The following is a 21,314-nucleotide window of genomic DNA, read 5'->3' on the forward strand; positions in this document are numbered from 1 at the left end:
GGATATTATCAAGCTGTAAAATATAGATCTCATGATGATGATCCTAGTTATGGGTAACAATCTATCAGTTTAGAAGTAAGATTTGGGCTGCCTTCTCATAAACTGCTTCCAGTTATATCATTCCATTTGTAGTAGTAAACTTTTATTACTTCCTCTACCCATGCTGCTGGTAGAAGAGCAAGTTCTATTGGTGTATTAATTTATATCGGCAATATGTCATTGTCACTGGAATTTTATAAACTAGGGATAATAAAATGCCCCTGATGGAAAATGGAAGGTTTACACAGATGCCACTTGTGAACATAAACTGGATTTAGGAAACTATTTTGTGTTTTTATTAACCTCTATACTGTTTTCTTCCTTGGATTGACAGGCTATGTTCACACTGCAGTGCTAATTTGAATTAGCTAATTTGACTTTCAGCAGCCGATTTAAAGAAATAGCAGCAGACTGTTCACACTATGCTGTATGAGCTGATCTCTTGCGTTCACACTTGCCAACCTTAATTCGAATTAAAAAGCAGTGCAATGTGGGTAGCTATCTCACAGTGCAACTAGCCATGGAGGCTGTTGGGATGAATCATCGTCCCAGGATGCAGTGCTGGTCCCCCCTCCTTCCCTCCCCCTCTCCCCCCACATAAAAAAAACAAACAGGAAAAGGATTTTCGTGCTGTTTTTTTGCTCCCTGAGATCACCATTGCTTCAGAGACATGGAGCCAGCTATACTCTGCACTATAATTGTGATCGTTACAAATACATCGCAGCTTATCATGGAGTACTTGAGAAATAGAGCAAGAAGGCGATGCATATCGTACATATATGCCTCTGAGTCTGCCCTGCTAGAAGACTTCCAGCAGAACAATTACTGATGGCTGCAGCGTGTCACCTGCAGTCTGTGGAATGCAGGTTCTGGTGCAGGGAAACAAGCACAGACTGGTGGGGACTGCATCGTTATGCAGCTGTGGGATGATCAGTGGCTGCGAAACTTTAAGATGCAAAAGGCGACTTTCCTCAAAGTATGCTCAGAGCTTGCACCGTCCCTGAAGCACATGAACACTCGCTTGAAACCAGCTATGATGGTGCAGAAGAGTCGCCATCAGTCTCTGGAAGCTGGCAACCCCTGACTGTTACTGCTCTGTTGGGAATCAATTTGGAGTCAGTAAATCCAGTGTGCATAGCCGTGCACCAACTGTGCAGTGCCATAAATAGAGTTCTGCTGCTAAGGCTAGTGACTTTGGGAAATGTGCAGGACATAGTGGATGGGTTTGCCACAATGGGCTTCCCCAACTGCGGGGGGGCCATTGATGGGACGCACATCCCCGTCTTAGCGCCAGCATACCTGCGACCAAGTACATAAACTGCAAGGGGTACTTTTCAGTGGTCCTGCAGGGGCTTGTGGATCACAGGGGTCATTTCATAGACTTCAGTGTGGGGTGGTCTGGGAAGGTGCATGACACTCATGTATTTCGTAACTCGGGGCTGTTCTGTAAGATGCAGGCGGGAACTTTCTTCCCGGACCAAAAGGTTCAGAGCAGGGGTGTGGAAATGCCCATAGTGATCCAGGGGATCCTGCTTACCCATTGCTTCCTTGGCTAATGAAGCCGTACACCGGACACCTTGACAGTGACAGGAGTGTTTTAATAAGATTAAGCAGTTGCAGAATGGTTATAGAATGTGCTTTTGGGCATTAAAGGGTAGATGGAGGAGTCTCCTCACTAGGCTGGACATGAGTGAAAAGTACCTCCCTTCTATGATATCTGCTTGCTGTGTTCTTAATGTGTGAAGCAAAGGGGGGAAGGTTCCCCCAGGGTTGGGCTATGGAAGCAGAAAGACTGGCCGCCAATTATGAGCAGCCACCTGCCAGCACTACGATGAGAGCTAACCGTGGAGCACTTTGCATTAGGGAAGCTTTGAAAACCAGGTTTTGCAATGAGATGCAGGACTGATTTCAGTGCCTGTATGTTGTTTGCCTTTGATTATCTCCCAACCCCCCACTCCCCTGTATGTTGCTTGCCTTTGATGCAAGCCTGATTTTGGTTCTTGTATGTTGTCTTCCTTTGATACCCCCACCACTGCTGCAGATCTGTGCCTGACAAATCCTCATGAACAAGATTTTATTTAATAAAGAAACATAGTGGAAAAATGCACAAATTTATTTTTGAACAGTTGTCTTGGGTGAAGGGGGGGGGGGGGGAGAAGGGTTCCTTCACTGTCTCCGGGGGTAGGGTGTTAGATTGCTGGCCAGCTGTCAGCGTGGCTGCCACAGCTTTCTACTCCTCTCCACCGGGGTGGAGGAGAACAGGTGCTGCATCCTGGCCAATCTCTCCTCCAAGACTTATTTGTGGCATGGGAGCAAGGGGGTGTCATTGGGACTCTGTCCACAATAACATGTAGCAAATCTGCATGGTCCTCCAGGAGTCGCAGCATCTCCTGCATGGTGCTGCGATCATGGTCCTGCATTTGTCCTATGTTCTGGGACATGGTCAGTCACCTCACTCTTTGATCTGTCTGCGGCTGCCGATGTGTTCATGAGCTCCAAAAACATGTCATCTTTGTTTAGTTTCTTCCTTTTCCTAATCTGAGACAGTCTGTCTGCAGCACTGCTTTATGATCGGGCCACTGGCGAGGTGTCTGCAGAATGAAAGAAAAATAAGATAGCCACAGCCAAATTAGTGAAGAACAATATACATATGTAATAGTTTGAAATAATGATGCCTTGATAAAATGTAACCACAGGTTTTAAAGTCAGGAAGAAAATATATGTATCAATTTCAACAATGATGGCTTGAGTAAATGTTGCCTCTAGTTTGTGTATTGAAGAGGAAGATGTATATGTTTCAGTTTCCATAATTATGCCTTGAAAAAATGTAGCAAGTGACTTTCTTTCCCTGCTTGCATTCCAAACCCTTACAGAGAGCTAATGCAGACCACGTGGTGGGGTGGCAGGTAATCGGCTGGAATCACAAACCCACACAGACAGGAACTGAAGAAGGAAAACTCACCAGATGTGCTTTCCCTGGGATCATTTGTGTTGTCCTGTGTGCTGGTGGACTGCTCTGGGATCAAGAATAAGTCTAGAGTTTCTAGGAGAACGGACACCTTGCTCTCATGCTCCCTGCTTTGCACAGGTTCCTTCTTCCTCTCCTCCTTGTCCACGGACTCCTCCTCATTGTTCATGGACTGTTGTGAGGTAGTGGAGGTATTGATGCTGCGTGGAGGAATCGTGTTGGGATCACACACACACACACACACACACACACACACACACACACACACACACACACACACACACACACACACACACACACACCCCAGAATAGCATGCACCTCATCATAGAACCTGCATGTTTTGGGAGAGAAGCCAGAGTGGCTGTTAGCTTCCCTGGCTTTCTGATATGTCTGGCAAAGCTCCTTTATCTTTACTCTGTACAGCTGAGCATCTCTCGTGTCCCTTCTCCAGCATGCCCTAGGATATCGTCCCATAAATGTCCAGATTCCTTTTGCTGGCTCTGAGCTGAGCCAGAACAGACTCCTTGCCCCTCAGCCCAATGAGGTCTAAGACCTCTGGTCGAGTCCATGCTGGAGCGCGTTTTGGCTTGGCAGTAGCCATGCTGAGAACACTGGCAAACCTCTCTCCACGCTGGCAGCAAGCACAGGAAATGGAAATTCAAATCTTTCCGGGGCTTGAGGGGAGGGGACTTTACCTGCTATTGTGACCACAGAGCAGCACAGCGCAATTTGCCAGAGGTGAAAATGGAGCATAATGGGATACATTCCAGAGGGCAATTAATTCGAATTAAGCTTCATTATGTTCACACTGACACTAATTCAAATTAACAAATTTGAATTAGGTGCTATGCCACTTGCAGAGGTGGTCTTATTAATTCGATTTTACAGGCAACTTAATTCAAATTAACAGTGGTGCCAGTGTAAACATGGGAGTAATTAGTTCAGATTAAGGGACTTTAAATCGAACTAAGTCCCCAGTGTGAACCAGGCTGAGTCTCTAGGGCTATGGCTACACTGATGGTGGCAAAGTCACTGCTGTCAGATCGGTTTCTCTGGATCAACTGAGCAGTCAGTGAAGACCAGCTCAGTTGATCCAGAAATCAACTTACTAAGACCACCTTCACAAGTGGTGTAGTGCTGCATCCCATCGGCACAGTGCAGTGAAGACAGCGCACTGACAAGGAGCAGAGAAATCGATGGGAGTTGCACAAGTTTTTTTCCATAGCTTGTGTAACTCCTGTCAACTGCTGCCAAATCTCAGAGATAAGTGTAGACAGGGTCTAGGTAGAACAGGAAAAACTCAAATATTTCTTTTCTAAGGTAAAATAATCCATGTCTGCTAACTATAGCTCTTTACTTCTGGTGACTTTCTATTTCTACAGGGACAAAGTGATACTGTTTAAAACAATCTTTGTTACCTTGCTCAGAGAACCCAATCAGAATGGAGACTATTGTGCTGGGAACTGTGTAAATTACACAGGATGCTATTGTGCCCTGACCTGAAGAGCTTTGCCATTTTATCTGAAACATGACACACAGGGTGTAAATTTAATGGGAGGCATGTGAATAGGGAACATGAGGGTAACAGTAACTAGAGCACTTAATTACATAGGTTGGCTAGGGGTTAGCTTTGTGTAGTTCTGGATCACTCAAATTCTTTTGCTTTATAAATGTATTTCAGGTAGGGTCTTACTGACTGACAGTCAATCTAGCAGCAGTAGTTGGTTTCATATTGAAACCATCAAGGCACCTAAGGTATAGAGGTACTATCTCCTTCATGAGAATTAAGTTGTTTGAACAAGGCTTTAGGGACTGAAATTCTGCTGTCTTTATTTACAAATGTGAAGATAACAGGTGACATTGTGATCTCCTCCTTGGTGGGTTAGCACAAGCAGGCAGAGTCCCCATATGTTACTGTCTGGTCTATCATAGTGTTTATAGACCAAAGCCCTATTGTGCTAGGTACTCTCACACACTGATGACAGTGGCACCAGCTCAGTAACAAAGAACATGTGCTTATTACTGGCAGGGGGGACAGACAGCTTTCACTTTGCCCCAGGAATCACCCCTCCCCCTGATTTTCCTCTGGGGTTCCTCTAGTTCATGGGTCAGGAGCCCTCTCCTCTGGAAGGAACTACACCTTTTAGGTGTGGGGTCTAGGGACCTGCCACACATGCTGACCCAGCCAGAACAGTAACCTTGCTATAATACCATTGGCTGCCTGGGATTTAGCCACTGGGGTCACTGGTGCTGCCACTGAACATGAGACTCTCTCAGTACTCCCCTTACCATTGCCCAGCTGGGGGAGGAGGTGCAAGAGGCAGTAGCTGGAAGCCTGTGCCTTTCTGGCAAGGAAGGGTGAGAGACCAAATAGGAGGGATGGGGACTGGCGGGGGAGCAGACTGGAGTTCAAAAAGGAAAAGGCTGGAAGAATCAGAATGGACTCCCCTTAGCCGTTGTCCTTGTGTTGTATCCCCTTCTCCTGGGAGACTTTCAAGTCACTTTCTCCAGTTTGTCAGTTTTCCACAGATGATGTTCATGCTCACAAAGAAGCTCCCTCATCTCACTGATACATGCCACAGTAAAGTCCATTGTACTGGTTTCTAGTTCATCATACTATGGTGTTAATTGAGATCTATGAATATTCTCCTACCCCACATCAAGGTGGGGCCAAAGCTGATGTGCTCTGATGGAAGTGATGGCAAAATTTGAGGAGAACTAGTTTAAATCTCTATGAAAACGAAACTTGCGTTGAAATAGTTCTCTAACTGCAAATATAGGCAGCTGCACATTCTTGCTGTGTTATGGTCTACAAATGGCATTAATGAAACTGACAAAATGCTGGTTCTAGGTGATTTTTCTCAAGGATTATGAAAGGTTGAAGTACTTTACCTCTGTTCTCTCAATGTTTTTGAGTGGGAAATATATTAAATGAAACTGTATAGAGTATATAAGGGCCTGTAAAAAGAGTCCTTGGACACAGACCACATTATAATATGATAGTTATTCACATGTATTTAGCAGGCAATTCACAAATTATTTAATTAACTTTGTTATCCTGTCAGCCAAGTTCTTTCCAGCAATGTGTTAGATGGGCCTTGACATAAAATATATAGATAAGTCTTTATTCATATTCAAGGCATTTTAAATGCTTTCTTCATGGAAAACATTGTTAAAACTCTGCTTTTTCAGAAATATGATTGTTTTGAAATGCCAGCAAGGAGCTCTGCATACTAATCTAGGTTTAAATGTTATAATGTTCCCAAATATTGCCCTAGCCCCCTTATAAAATGAGTAAATGACTAAGGAACTATAGTAGAGAGAAATATTTGTAATGCACCTCACAAGAACGTGAAGAATACACAATGATGAGGTTATTCAAATGTTGTCAGCTTTGTGGGGTTTCTTTTACAAACTAGTGTTAAAAATTTGGGTACAAATTTTCAGCATTTAAACTCAGAGCTAACTCTATAGCTAAGTACATCTCTAAGAACCTTGCTGAACTTGGGCCTTAGTTTGACAATCTAACTACATTTTTATTATTTCATGTCTATCAAATTATAATCAACATCACAGGGCAAACAAATTTATTGAAGGGTAGCCAATATATAACATGTACTGTTTCCAGTAGTACACTAATTTGATAGTATAGCACAGGGTGCAATTTGTGCATTGTGAAATGGGGCTTGGATGTAGAAATCTCTTGTAATGGGGATGACCTCTCAGGGCAATTGTCTGAAAATACCTGGCACTTGGTAAGTAGACCAGTAAAACCAATAATGGGAAAAACATAGCCACAATATTTTGAATACCACATTAAACTGCTGACCTTTCTTTTAAAAAAAAAAAAAAAAAAAAGCATAATCCTCTATAAAGAATACAAGTAGGCAAGAGGAGATGTTGTTGCTTTTCTAATCAAATATTTGTTTGGGTTTTTTGAGGTGCCATATTATCTTTTACAAGTTTTCTTTTCTAATAGTTTGCCAGAAAAGGTCTCAAGAGAACCAAATTACTGTGCTTTTCATCATCACATCTCTGCTTTGTAAGAGACAAAGGTATGCATAAAGGTCCCAACCAAAAGCTCCATGCAGTCAATAGATTCCCATCAGCTTCAATGGGCTTTGGCCCAGGCCCAAAATGCTGTACTGATGTTAATCTGGTTTAAAAGTCATATTAAGAGAGAGATTCCAGGTTCTTGTTGATACAGTTTGTTTCCGAAAGGTCTACTGTTTGCCTGTTGCTTCTCATTTTGTTCTAAGTAGACAGTGATGCAATTTCTTTTAAGAGTAAAGGGTTTGATGTGTGTGGCATCTGAAAGCTTTTGCCAAAATTGGCACCATTATTTGTGTTGTCTTTATACTTGCCACTACTGCAACTCCCGTGTTGTCTTTTAAATTGACCCAAAACAACATCCCAGAATCAAACATCTCTGAACTTTAGGAAATATTGGCCCTGCTTTTATCAAGAAAATCTATAGAAATTACCTGGGCATCTTACAAAATTTTGGTTTCTATAGGTATTTATCTAGTTCAGCTTCCTGCCACTGTTTCATTGTCTGTCTACCAGATGAAAAAACCCTCTGCATACAGAGTAGGTCCTTGCATACCATGATCATGTTGTCTTTTAACTGCATCTTCAAAAAGATAAATGTTACTCCCTTAAGTTTTTTATCTGATGTATGGAAAACATACCATGTAATTATTCTTTTCTCTTCATCCCTCTTAAAGTATGGACCCAAAAACTAGACTTAGAATTCCAGTAGTGGTCTCAGTAGTCTATATGCAGAGGCAATACCATCTCCCTCTTCCTACTTGTTATTCTTTGATTTCTACATCTATGGATTGTATTTGTTCTTAGTCACATTGGAAGCTCGTGTGCATTTGGTGATTTTTTTTTCTATATTTTCTTGTTTTTTCACACCTCTTCATGTGTTACATTTATCAAAGTGCTGATCAAACTCTATAAGAGCAATATCCTAATTCTTTTTTTATTTTTTGTGGTTCAGAATATAATGAAGTGATTCTTCCATTTAATCCATTCTGTGGGTTTATTACACTGAAATTTTTTGCAGAGTTCTGAACTTTAGGAGCTTGGTGTTTTTCCTCTTTCTTATACCAGTTAAAACTGAGTCCACTTCAGTCACGTGACAATGAAAGATTTCCAGAAAAAATATTTCTTTTAGTACTGAACAGGGAACTTTGTTAATTAAGAAAACAGTATTTTCTAAAGCCTCTTTCCCTGTAGCATTTCAGGCTTTAAACATCTCTGGTGCTCTGGCATAGATGTAAAGAAGTCCATATGTTCCAACGCTATTACTGATCACAATAAGAGCATACCTTACATACTGATTCCAAAGCAGCATTTTTTTTAGGTTCATGTAAATGTTGGTCCAGAAGTTTTTTAAATAACTTACAATTTTAGCATACTTCCTGAGTTCATGGCTGGGTCATGAGGCCTAGTCTTGCTCGGGAGGCCTACCCTGGCTCATGGGGCCTAACTATTGTTACTTATGCTAACTCAGGCCTAGCCTTGTCACTTATGCTACCGTTGCATCACAATATTCTTGCGCGCACGCCCTACACTGGAGTACACAGGAGAGGATCTCTTGGGTTTATGGCGGAGGAGATGCTGTGCAGTCAGAGCTCCAAATGAGCAGAAGAAACATTGACATCTACAAGCAGATTGCTCAGGGAATGCAGGAGAAGGGCTACAACAAGGACGAGAAGCAGAGCCACATGAAAGCTAAGTTGCTGTGGCAGGCATACCCAGGTGGACAGGGAAGCCAACAATTGTCCTGGTACCAAGTCACAGACATACTACTCTTACAATGATGCATCCCATCCTCAGCGGAGACCCCATCATCACGCCTTCCAGCACTGGGGTACCTCTGAGGACCCTGACCTACAGGTCCCTGCTGTGAAAAGCACAGAAGGTGGGTGAGGAAGAGGAGGATGGGGGCCAGGTGACCGGGAATCCAGCTGTGCAGTGAGCCAGGACATGTTTCTGACTCCACTGCAGTCCCACCAGTGGAGCTCAGGTGTGCCTGATGCTGGGGAAGGAAGGTAAATGTGTAGTTTAATTTTCCATTACAGGAATGGCACCCTGAAAATAATTGGATACAGATTTTGACTTTAACTTGCATCATTACCTCTTCTAGCATGAGTAACTCTTGGTTGTATCATTACCTCTTCTAGCATGAGTAAGTTAAAGTCAAAATCTGTATCCAACTATTTTCAGGGTGCCATTCCTATCTGCTTTTCACACCCCTCTGGAGGTAAGCAGACCAGTTCATGTGCACAGGGATGTCCCCTGAATCCTTCTGAGATCTCGAAACTTTCCTGGATGTGTTCTGGAATCCTCTGTCGCAGATTCCTAGGGATGGCAGCCTTATTTCTTCCTCCACAATAGGACATGTTCCCATGCCAGTCAGCAATAACTTCAGCAGGCACCATTGGGGCACACAGGCTAGCAGCACAAAGGCCAGCTGGCTTTGGGATGCCAGCAGCAGCAGCAGTGCTCTCTGCCTTTGTTACTCTCAGGAGTGAAAGAGCAGCTAAAATCACCACCACCTGTGGGAAATAGTGCCAGTCTTCAGTGCCATTGCTCTATACTACAAGTTTTATGCAATCAAGCAACTCCCTCCTCATTTTGCTTTCCTTGGTGAATAGACTGACAATACTATTTCTGTGTATTGTATCTGCGGCTCCTGCCATTGCAGCCTTCAGGGTCTTCACCTCCACTCCTACAGAATGCCTGAACCAAAGAAGGGAAAAGAGGTCTCGGGATGACCTGCTCAGTGAGATCCTGCAAGTCAGTGCTTCATTGGACCATGAGCACAGGGCCCAGAGGATGAACACAAAGTGGAGAGGAGAGAGGCACAGGAAGAGAGGAAGATGGAACTTCTCAGACAGCAAACACAGATGCTGCAGACTCTGGTGCACCTGCAATCCTATGCTTGCTTCTCTCTGCAGCCTACTGAGAACACAACATCCAGAGCTCCTTATACCACCCCCTAAACACTGCACAGGGTATCAGAGGTTACTGCACTACCCCTTCTACCCCACTTTGAGACACGTTAAGGACAATCACAGCTTCACACACACTGACCTGGGAAACTCACGGTTGGTGTATGTGTAGCTGGAATGGACATGAATGTTCTTTTCCCTTAAGTTTTTCTTACTTAACAAATGTAAATTTATTCGAAAGTTTCATGGGTTTTGAACTTTTTTGCATGGAATTCTTATAGAATAATTTTAAGAACTCATCTTTTAGTTTGCAGCATCTGCTACTGAGTGAAAGCACCCAATTACTTGTTACTGATAATGTGATACAACTCATAGGATAAGCCACCACCCCAATTAATAGATGTATTGACAATGTTCTTTTCCTACATCTACAGCAATATCCACACAATTCCACCAGGCCCCAAAAAAGCAGGGCCAGATGGAGTACGCTACAAAAAAGCACATTACTGTGGTTCACTGTAACAATGCTCTTTCAAAGTCTTCATGAGCAGTATAGCTCCATGCTGTGCTCTTCACTCTTCTAATAACCCTTGTGTCTGTCTGGTCAAACTCAGCAGACAGCCACTCCACCTCTGTCCTGCACCCTCGTGGAAACTTTCCCTCACCGATATTATGCATGACCCATCAGCCAACTACAACAGTCAGATATTTTTCTCAGGGAGATCCAGTCTTGTGAGTAAATGATGGCAGCATTCCTTCAATCGACCAAAAGCACATTCAGCTGTCACTCTGAACAATGGCTGACTGGTGTTTAGCTTCATAAACCACCAGAGCACCAGGTAGGCTGGGTTGCCCAGAATGACTAGTGGGATTTCACCATTTCCAGTAATAATCCAGGGGATGGGAAAGAAAGTCACTGTTTGTAGCTGTCTGAACAGTCCTGTGTTCTTAAAGATGCGACTGTCATGCACCTTCCCTGCCCAGCGCATGCTGATGCTGAAGTGTCCTCAGTTATCCACCAATTCTTGCATAACCATACAAAACTGATAGTTGATGTACCCATAGAAATTTGATGTATGCTTTGGCAAGGTGGTCTGGTACATGACAATAGTGCAGACCTGTGCAGGGTCCAGGCCTCCATCAGTGATGGTGGACAGTAAGGAGGACGTTGCAGGTTTGTGGGATTTTGGGGGGAAAAGTTGAGATAAGGATGCCTTTATGGGACAGACTATTGCAAACTGGAAAATTGACTTGTTACACACAAGTGATTGGGAGCAACTCACTTTGAGCCCACTATGCATTGACACAACTTCCTGAAAGACAGTATGCTAGATGGTGGTGAGTTGCACGCTGGGACACTTATCCATCATGCAACACACTGTGCATCGATACTATCACTCCTGGTGAGTATGCACAGTGCTGATGCAAAGAGAAGTATGCATGCACACAAGCGCTGTACTAACTGGGGTGGCTGTATGCCAATGTAATTTCCATCAACATAAGTTTGCAGTGTAAAGGTGGCCCTGGAGATAAGATAAACTCTTGCTTCATGGAAATCATCATCCACAACAATCACAGAATAAGACCACCTCCAGCTTTATAGTGTGATTATGACAATACAGGCTCGAGGTGTGCACTGAGACTGGCTACCGAGTTGTGCCTAGCCTTTTAAAGGTGCTTAGGTGTTGCTGTACTCAGCGTTGCAATGTCTTCCTAGTTTACGAGCACAAATCTCATTTTTGGAAGGTATTTAAGCAGTTAGGAGCCTAAATTCTAGCAGCTGTCAATGGAATTTTTGTTCCTATGTGCCTAAAATCCTCTAACTACTCCTACCTGCACATCGGAGGACAGATCCAGTGCAGTTGTGCCAAATTATACTAGCTGAACATCTGACCCCAGCTGTGTGGTTCTGCTGAAAAATCATGTGCAAACTCAATTTCCCTTCTGTTAGTTTTTGGGGCTCACTTTACTTGTTTATCCATTTTTATACACACCAACGGTCCAATTCTGTGATGGGAGTAAAGGGCCCAGCACCTCAGTCCCTTAAGGATGATAGGGCCCCACGAGACTATGCACTGGGAATGGAGTACTGGTGAAAGGAAGCTGAAAGAAACATTATTCTAACTATTTATATAAAGTATCCGTTTATAGAGTGCTTGGCAGCAATATATCCATGAAAAAGGAAAGTAAATGACTGGGGAGGAAATAGATGTTAAATACAGTTTTGGAAAAAAGAGGAAATGATACTAAAGCTTGTAATTTAGAGTGGAGAATGTATCATTTAATGTGAGGCATAATAGAACCTAGACTTGGTTACTTAAAAACCTGTTTGTGTGGTTTTTTTCAGTACAACAGGTATTTAGATAACCTTATTGGTGAGATAACTGATACCAGGCTCTGCCAAGATCCCACTAGAATCATTAAAATATGAAAGGGCATGTGAAATAATAGGGTTCAGAGCAATTACTACTTTTATCTGCTACTTTTTTTAGCTCACAGTCTATCAGACCTGAAGCAGAATCTCCAGTAAAAGACTTATAACACTAAAATAAAATGGCAAATGATACATTTTTTTTCTTGTATGTATCCACTCTCCAGGGCCCTTATTCGCTGTGGGGCAAGCAGAGCTGTTACCCGCCCCCCAATCTTGATTTGCCCCACAGCCTTTGCAGAGATCCATATCTCCAGTCTTCCAGTTCATACTTCCCTCCCCAATTCTCCAGGGCTATGGTATAATCACATATAATGTATATATTAGCACAACTTTACTCACCCCCTGAACTTTTCTGAAATGCTGCTGCTGCTGCTATTCTCCCCTCTTGATTCACGTACCTTAATGGTACTCACATTGTATTGAATATCTGGAGGTATATGAGAAACCAGGGACAATCAGGGTCTAGACACCCCCAGGGGAGAACAGGGAGTCAGAACCCTCAAGGAATAAGCAATTGAATCTCCCTCATTGTATATAAATATATCAAATAAGGTCTGTAATGAAAGCTTGTAATGTTCTGAATGGGGTGGTCATTGGTAGCCGTAATCTGTAGGGAGATCTCCTAATCTATGGCTGCAGAATGTTGTAATTGTACTGAGGGCGCAGCTGCACCATCACCTCAGTACAGGGAATGAAGGAATCAGGCTGGGAGGTCACCGTGCCCATCAGTTGTTTACACAAAACTAACTGCAAGCACCTAATGTTTTACAACCTAGGGAAAGGTAGGGGTGGAACATTAAAGTAAATGGAAAGAGAACAAAAGTGAAAAGAGAACCCCAGTCTTGGAAAACTAAGGAAGGGAGGCAGTTTCCACTGCTCGAGGTAACCATGAATTACTATATAGTGGGGTGGCCAAACTTACTGACCCCTCACTGGGTAGAATCCTCTAGCCCCATTACCCTGCTGCAGGGCAGAAGCTCTGAGCTCCCCACTCCAGTCTCGTAGGAAGAGAATGCAGGGGGCCTAGGAGGCTCTGTGAGCTGCACTTTAACTGTAAAAGACCTGCATGTGGGCAGTTTGGCCACCCCTGGTATATAGCTTGAGAGAAAGAGAGTATTGGGGGTGTGGGAGGGACTGCTAACCCTGTTTAAAGGAAGAGGATTTGAAGTGACGACAGGCTGCTGTCTCTGAAGTACTGGATCCCATTTAAGACAGAAGTCACTCTAGAAAACTCTTTAGAGGCAAAATACAAGTTAACACAGCAGTGTAAAGCCTGAGGCCCAGTTTACACCAGAGAATTAGGTTGGCATAACTACATCGCTCAGGGGGCTGGGAGCAGCATAGTGAAGCCAGCCTAAGTCCCTGTGTAGACAGCACTAGGGCCATGGAAGAATTCTTTTGTCAGCCTAGCTACCACCTCTTAGGAAGGTAGATCACCTATGCCAAGGAGAGAACCCTTCCTGTCAGCACAAGTAGGGTCTGCACTGCAGCATGTCACGTATAGACAAGCCCTCAGACTACATCTCTTTGTTTTCGGTGTAACTTGTATGTGTTTGGTTTTCCTTGCTATTTCATCTTTGAAGCTATGTTCTTTCTATTAAATAAATGTTTTGCTTATTTTTCTCCCAAGCAGGTCTCTGTTATGCAAAGTAGGTGGAGTGTGTGTACTAAAGTGAACTCAAATGTGTGCTCTAAAAGCACACATTCTCCTCACCTCCCTACTCACCAACAGGCCCTGGGCACCTCTTTATTTAGTCTTTAGAAAGCTCCTAAAGGAGGTCTGATGGCCCCAGGGTTCTCAATATTCCTCTTCTCCTTGTTTTTCAGGAATGGCTGGCTTGCCCATTTCCCCATCCTGATCTGTCGAGGGGCCCAGGGAACCCTGGGAACCCTGATTCCTTTCTAAATCTCTCATGAAGGATCTTTGCGTCAGGCAGGCAGTAAAACTCCCTGTCTCATCTCTTCCCTGTAGTGATAAGATAGAAAGGCTCCTCCAATCTTGCAGCAGATTCTAGAGTGACCAGACAGCAAGTGTGAAAAAATGGGGCAGAGGGTGGGAGGTGATAGCACCTATATAAGACAAAGCCCCAACTATCAGGACTGTCCCTATAAAATCGGGATGTTTGCTCACCCTAGCTGTTCCTCTACTACCAACTCTTTAATACTATGATAACGAGGTGTGCCAGAGTTCTCTGTTAATCTTGGAAAACTTGTTCTTGTGTGGGAAAGGGATTTCCCTAGTCTAGTGCACTCTAGTGTGCGTCTCAGCAGCAGACCAGAAGGGAGCTTGTCTGGTCCTGCTATTGCAGAAAGAGGAAATGGGCTGACTGTCTTCCCCTAGAATAGGGTGCTTGGGAACCTGAGGGAGGTGATGGGGGTAGGAAGGGTGCAGCTGGTTTCCTTGGACAACAGCTGAGGTGACCATGAACAGAAAGAATACCATCTGGCCTCCTCCTCCACCGCCCCCCACGAGCAAGGATGGTTAAAGTAAAGTGTACAGGGCCTCTTCAGAGAGCAGTCTTTGAGACTGCAGATCCATATGAGCCTTGTCATATGAACTCAAATTTAAAGCAAAACTCTGGTGTCCCAAAATCATGGGAAATCTGAAGACCAGCAGTGGTTATGGGATTTTTGTTTTTTTAAATACTTGAGTTGCTAAGCACAACAATCAAATTTTACAAAAGATGGCTTATCATGTCTTTCTTGGCCAGAATGCTAATCCCATTAATCTCAGCAGGTCTGATATTCCAAGTAGCAGATGATAGAGAATCATAAAAAGAACCAATATTAGATAGAGAGATAACTGAGGGGAAATAGACAATTTAGGTTACTATTAGAGGGGGGAAACATCTGTTTTCTGCATCCCATCTTCATCACAGATTTTATAAGCAATTTTTATTAGCATGGTTGTGTTGGTGAATGCCAACCAGTGTGGGCAGAGCATTCATGATATTAGATATAGTGGAATACAAGTTTCCAAAGGCCCCTGCAAGCCCACCCCCAGTGCTTCCCCTATTCATAGCTGTAGAAGACTGTGCCACTTAGCTGTGCAAAGCAGGGGTGGGGGTCACTTGCAATAATAGGGGAACAGAGAAACTTATAGCAGCAACGACTAGGTAGGTTTTCTCATTTTGTCTCAGAGGCTGTTTGGAACAGTCATTCATAAATGCTGAATCCTTTTAAAATGTTGTCCATATGATGAGGAATGCCATCTAGGGATCCATGAGTATGAATAAAAACAGTAGCCTACATCTACACTCTGATTTACTTTAGAGCATAATTCATCACCTTATCTAAAATGCATAATACTTATCAAGTGACATGGCATTATAAATAATAAAGCTTAACTCTCCTTTTATAAGAGATTTCTCTCTGTGTCTGGAAGTCTGATAATGAACCATTTCAGCTGTAAAACAGCACATTTTTCTACTTTCCAAAAGAAGGGAAACTAGTAGACCAATGGGATATGGTATTCATATCCTGGAGTCATTAGTACTGCACTGTAATTTAAACATTTTAAGAATCCTGTTAAAAAAGTAGATGTGCAGTAAGCCATTACTTTATAATAAAAATGTCATGCTGCAATGAAGGTGTGACCGATTACCTAGGATGGACTACACTGAGAATGCCACACTCAGGGCACACTGCAAGAATAGGGCAGACAGTTCCCAAAAACTGGTGGTTTATTCTATAATTAGATTAACCAAGCCAGTAACAAAAGAGCTTCTGCAGTACCACAGTGGTTAATCAGAAGCCAAACACAGTCCCCTTTAGGTGTTCCAGCCTTTGGCTCCAATCCAGGCAACCCAATCTAGTATAGCATAATCTAGTTAGAGATTATTGAAAACCCATTTCACCATATGTAAGGTTCTTTCTAAATACAAAGGATCAGACACTTACACCAGGTCAATATGTATTTCAGATCTTACCCAAACAACACACTATCAGCCACTCCTTAGTAAACTAACTAAAGATTTATTAAAAAAAGAAAAGAAGAGTTAAAAATGGTTAATAAATCATATACATACAAATGGTTGCAAAGTCCTTATATCAGGTTTGTAGCAGTGATGGAATAGACTACTAGCTTGTAAAATCTCTCCGATTGAAAGATCCTCAGTCCATAGTTCAAGTTGCTCCTTTTAGTTGTAAATCCATAGTCCAGAGAATTAGGACAGAAAAGAGGCAAAATGCAGATGTCTTAGAGGTCTTTTATATTCTCTGCTATGTACATGAAAGTTTACTGTCCCAAACAAAGTCCACAGCCCCTGTTTGTGGAAAGTTATCGGCCCAAGATGGAGTCCACCGTCACATGAGCATATCATATGTTCTTACGTGGTTTGTTGAATCACAGGGGGTGGCCATTGGTCCCTCACTGTCTGAGGCCTCCTCAGGAAGAGCTATCTGGGTGGGATGAGTTTCTTCTATGACCCCTTATGAGATTAGAGAGTCCTTAATGGGCCATCAACACATAGCTGTCTGGCCTTGATGTAAATTCTATCTGGAGGACGTCACCCAAGAACAAACACATTTGAGATACAAATACATAGCCAATATCCATAACTTCAGATACAGTGATGATACGTGGATTTAATGAGGACAATCATGTTTGACAGGTTGTAGCTTTTCCATTGACGCCTTACATGATGCACAATTTTCACAAATCTTATACAAAGTGTAACAGTAGTAACAACAGTGATATAAATGGTCGCCTTTTTATACACAGCGCCACAGAAAGAACTTTAAAAAAAATACCATAATTGAAAAAGACAGTAATTATGATAGATTATAATCTCCCTCCAGGAAATTATGATTTCTTGGCGGAAGATAGGGCCAATGACCTAATTATCTCTTGATCTTCAGACATATTGCCATGGGAGTCAATAAATGTTAGCAGTAAATGTCACTGGGGTAATTTGGAAAGATGTCATTATTTTTATTTATTTTTTCACGGTGTACAGCAGTGTTTTTCGTAATCCTCTGATGGGCTTAAATGAGTCATCTTGTTCATTTAGAATGACTTTTAAATTTCCTAATGATAAAAACAGATGAGTTCTGGGCTTCTAGTTATAAACGTAATTTGCTTGAATGATTTAAAATGTGTGGCTAACCCCCAAAGAAGTTACAGCTAGTGCTTCATCCATTTCAGTGTTTAAAACATGGAACCATATTTGTATATATTAAGAAAACAACCATATTTAGAATGTAATTCTCATATTGTAACTAATTGGTAAAAATTTAAATTTCCCAAATGTTTCACTATCAAGTTATCTTATCTGCTTGAACACTTGCCTAACCTTCATAAAAAAGTACCTTACTTCTAGTTCCTTAGATACATTTTATTTTTCATAAGGCCACTGACTGATAAACATTTATGTCTAAATAATTTTAACCAAATGGGATTAGATATCATCAGTGTATCTCTTTGCCTAACACATTAAAACTCCCACAGGTGATAGAGGAGGTGGAAGTTTGTTTATTGCATCATAAACTTTATGCAGCACTTTACAAACATAAAGACCAAGTGCCAGAGTCCAAGTGTATGTTTACACTGCAGTTTAAATCCAGGATTAGTGGTACTCAGGTCAGCTGACCCTGGGTTAGAGAACTGAGGTCTTGAGCATCTACACTGATTGTCAATTTTAGGTTAAGAATTTTCAAACCCCAAGATCTGTCATCCACACTGAAGAACACGCACCCGAGTCAAACCAACCATATCCCAGACTCTCTAGTGCCCTCTTGAAATGTGGCTGTGCTAGCCCCTTGACTGTCATGCAGTGTGGGAAAACTTGACTGTCCACTCTGCACATTACAGGAAGTTTGTACAGCCCATTAGCACAGCCTGCTGAGCAGCCACTTTGGTCTATGCACTCCCAGCAACCAGAGCAAGCAATATGGAGGAGGCACTTTCTGAAGAACTTCTCTTGCTTGTGTTTTCACTCCTGTGTCAGGAAACAGACAGAGTCTCCATGAGAAACTGGTGGAAATTTCAGCCGAGTTTTCTGATCCACTGACGGCACCTGACAAAAGTTACGAGGGAGGAAGAGGAGGAGGAGGACACAGACATGGTGGACTCGACCTGGGTGATGCTGCTCATGACACTCACTATAGCTGCTGATGCCCCCTAGTAGACCCGCACTTCTGGTGCAAGGACCACAAACCACAAACACCATCATGCAGCCCTGGGATGCCCAACAGGAGGTCCAGAACTTTTGCATAAAGAAAGCTGCATTTCTGGAGCTTTGTGAGCAGCTTGCCCCCACCCTCCAATGTAAAGACACACACATGAAGGAACCCTTGCTGTCCAGAAGCAGGTTTGCTATAGCCATCTGGAAGCTGGTTGCCCCAGGCTACTACAGGTCTGTTGCCAACTAGTTTGGACTGTAAGTTGACTGGGGGTAAAGTGGTGACAGAGGTTTCTGAGGCATTCAGTGGTGTGGTTTACTCCAAGGTGGTTGGCATAAAAGAAATTCCTGAGGTAATTGCTGACTTTGAGAGAGTGGGTTTTCCTAACTGTGTGGGGCCATTGATGGGACCCATGTTCCCATGGTTTGCCTTCTTCAAAGAGCACAGGAGTACATATATCACAAAGGGAACTACTCCATTTTTATGCTGGCCCTCATGGACCACAGAGGTCGATATTATGAATTTCAATATGGGCTGCACTGGGAAGTTCATGGTGCCAGAGTTTTTCACTGATTGGGAGTGTACATTCATGGACAGGCTGGGACACCAGTCCCACCAAATGACATTGTCATAAACAGAGTTACTGTCCCCACCATTATTCTGGGGGATCCTGGGTACCTGGCTGATGAATCCAGGCCCTGATTTTAGAGGCCCTGGCAAAAGACAGTTTAATTACACTCTTAGCAAGTGCAGAAAGGTGGTTGAATGTGCTTTTGACAGATTGAAATCCCACTGGAGATGTCTACAGACCCATTTGGATGCCAGTGCCATCAATGCTATCAGCATTACTGTGGCTTGCTGCACTCTTCATAATCTTTGAAGCCAGAGGTGAGCCATTTCCCCCTTAATTGGCCCATGATAGTGAGGGGCCACTGAATCGGCACCCTCTATCAGAAAGGGCACTTACTGCAGCTGGAGGCACCTGAGCAACAGAGGTCAGGGATGCTTTGTGCTCCCACATCATGGACTTGCCTCGGGCCAATGGAAGATATATTTACCTTTATCATTTGAAATACACATTGTATAATGTGAGGAAGTGATATAAATAAGCTTTCTTGGTAAAATAAAAAGCTTTATTTATAAACATTAAGCCATTGCCAGGCAGGCCAGCTGCCATTACCACACCAAAACACCAGTAATAACAAAACAAAAAACAATGTGCATGAACAAGTGCAAACAGTCAAACCACATACAAGATAGAAACCCCCTACCATTGCATGTCCTCTGCCCCCTGTTCTCCTTTCCCTTCCTCCCATGTTTGCCGCACACTTGGTGTCAGGAGAGAGGGATGGAGGTACCCATAGGGGAGGGGGTGAATACGGAGGATTGCATGAGACAAAGTTGCCTGCCCATAGCTATGGGCCACCCAAGCTGTTAGTGGACTGCATCACAAGATGCTGCACAGGGATTTGGGCCAAGGGGCAGCACAGCAGGAGCCAGTACTCTTGCAGCTATTAGTGATAGCAGCACCTCAAACAGTTCTTTCTGCTGAGCTCTGTCCTCCTCCCATAGCCTCTGAAGTAAGTCCCTGCTCCCGTGCTGAAACCCTGTCCTCAATCTGTGCAGTCAGCCTGTGCCTTTCCTCTTGCCTCACCATGGCTTTCCTCTAGCCATCAGTCCCTCTGTCTTTGGGACATTGGACCTGCTTGTTGGTCATCTCCAGAACTTCAACTATGAGTTCGTCATGGAAATGCTTCCTCTTGGAACAGTCTGAAGGTACATTGGGCCACACTTCTGCTGCAGCATGGGTGAGCTGTGGAGGGCCTGTAGATGTTGAAGAGGCCTGAGATAGGACAAGACAGAGGGGTACTGTCTCTTCTAGCTCAGTGCAGGAGCACAGAAAAAATCCTCATGGAATTTCAAGGATATAAAATGTTACTTTTCCAAACTGCTTCAATATATTGTGAAAGGGATGTTTCAGACCACAGAAGCTCCCTCAACACAGCCTGGTTAACCACAGTGAAAGAAGTGCAGAGACGATGTTAAGCTTAATAATTCAAAGCTCCTTTTTTTTCCTCCTAAAAATTGCAGAACTACTTGGATTTGGGGAGGCAATAAGTGGCCATGCTACAAAAGATTTTTGTATCATTTCAGGCCTTCCACATTTTCAAGGGCATAACAGTTCTTAATCTCCTGATTGGCAAAGGGAGATGTTATTCCAAGATGCCAGCGGGAAACCAGCAGCTGATATATTCAAATACATAGTGGCTGAACAGCACACCTATGAGTGGAGCAGACTAATAGGCTACTGAGGTGGCCTTGGAAAATACACCCTTCCCTGGAATGTGACTACCTAGCTTGAGTTCCTGCTACAGGAAAAATGTGCAGCTATCAGCACCCAGGACCGTGTTAGAAGTCATGAGGAAATCAACAGGATGCTGCATTAGCTTCCACATGGCTTAGCCTGTTATAGCCGCATGCAAACACACACAACTGCACAGCCATCCTCCTTACCGAACTTTTTGGGACAAAATTTCAAACTCCAGTCATTCTGGGACAAGTGATTTTGTTACCTACGGCCTACATCCAACTGAAATAAACTAGATATGCAAATGGAACACATTTCAGCAAACACACACACAGTTCATGTTTCCATGTGGTTGATTGCTGCACCGTTGAGTGGTATACGAACAGACATGGCAATGTAAGGTTGTGATTTTTAACAAACAGGAATGCTTAGCATTAAAGCAAGATTTTAATCTCATTCCAGTTATTTACAATAGT

The 21,314-nt window shown here is 43.2% G+C and overlaps 1 long non-coding RNA gene across 1 annotated transcript; it reads right to left on the reverse strand.

Moving 5' to 3' along the window:
- Nucleotides 1–2,429: 2,429 nt before the first annotated feature.
- On the reverse strand, nt 2,430–12,854 carry LOC137159177 (uncharacterized). The gene is made up of 3 exons (XR_010921566.1): nt 12,747–12,854; nt 3,002–3,179; nt 2,430–2,630 (listed from the first exon to the last, which is right to left on the reverse strand). It is a non-coding gene; the product is annotated as an uncharacterized lncRNA (long non-coding RNA).
- Nucleotides 12,855–21,314: the final 8,460 nt, after the last annotated feature.

Source organism: Emydura macquarii, unplaced genomic scaffold (assembly GCF_026122565.2).
Source record: "Emydura macquarii macquarii isolate MOO-44397 ecotype Brisbane River unplaced genomic scaffold, CSIRO-AGI_Emac_v2 contig_1790, whole genome shotgun sequence".
Lineage (NCBI taxonomy): Eukaryota > Metazoa > Chordata > Testudines > Chelidae > Emydura > Emydura macquarii.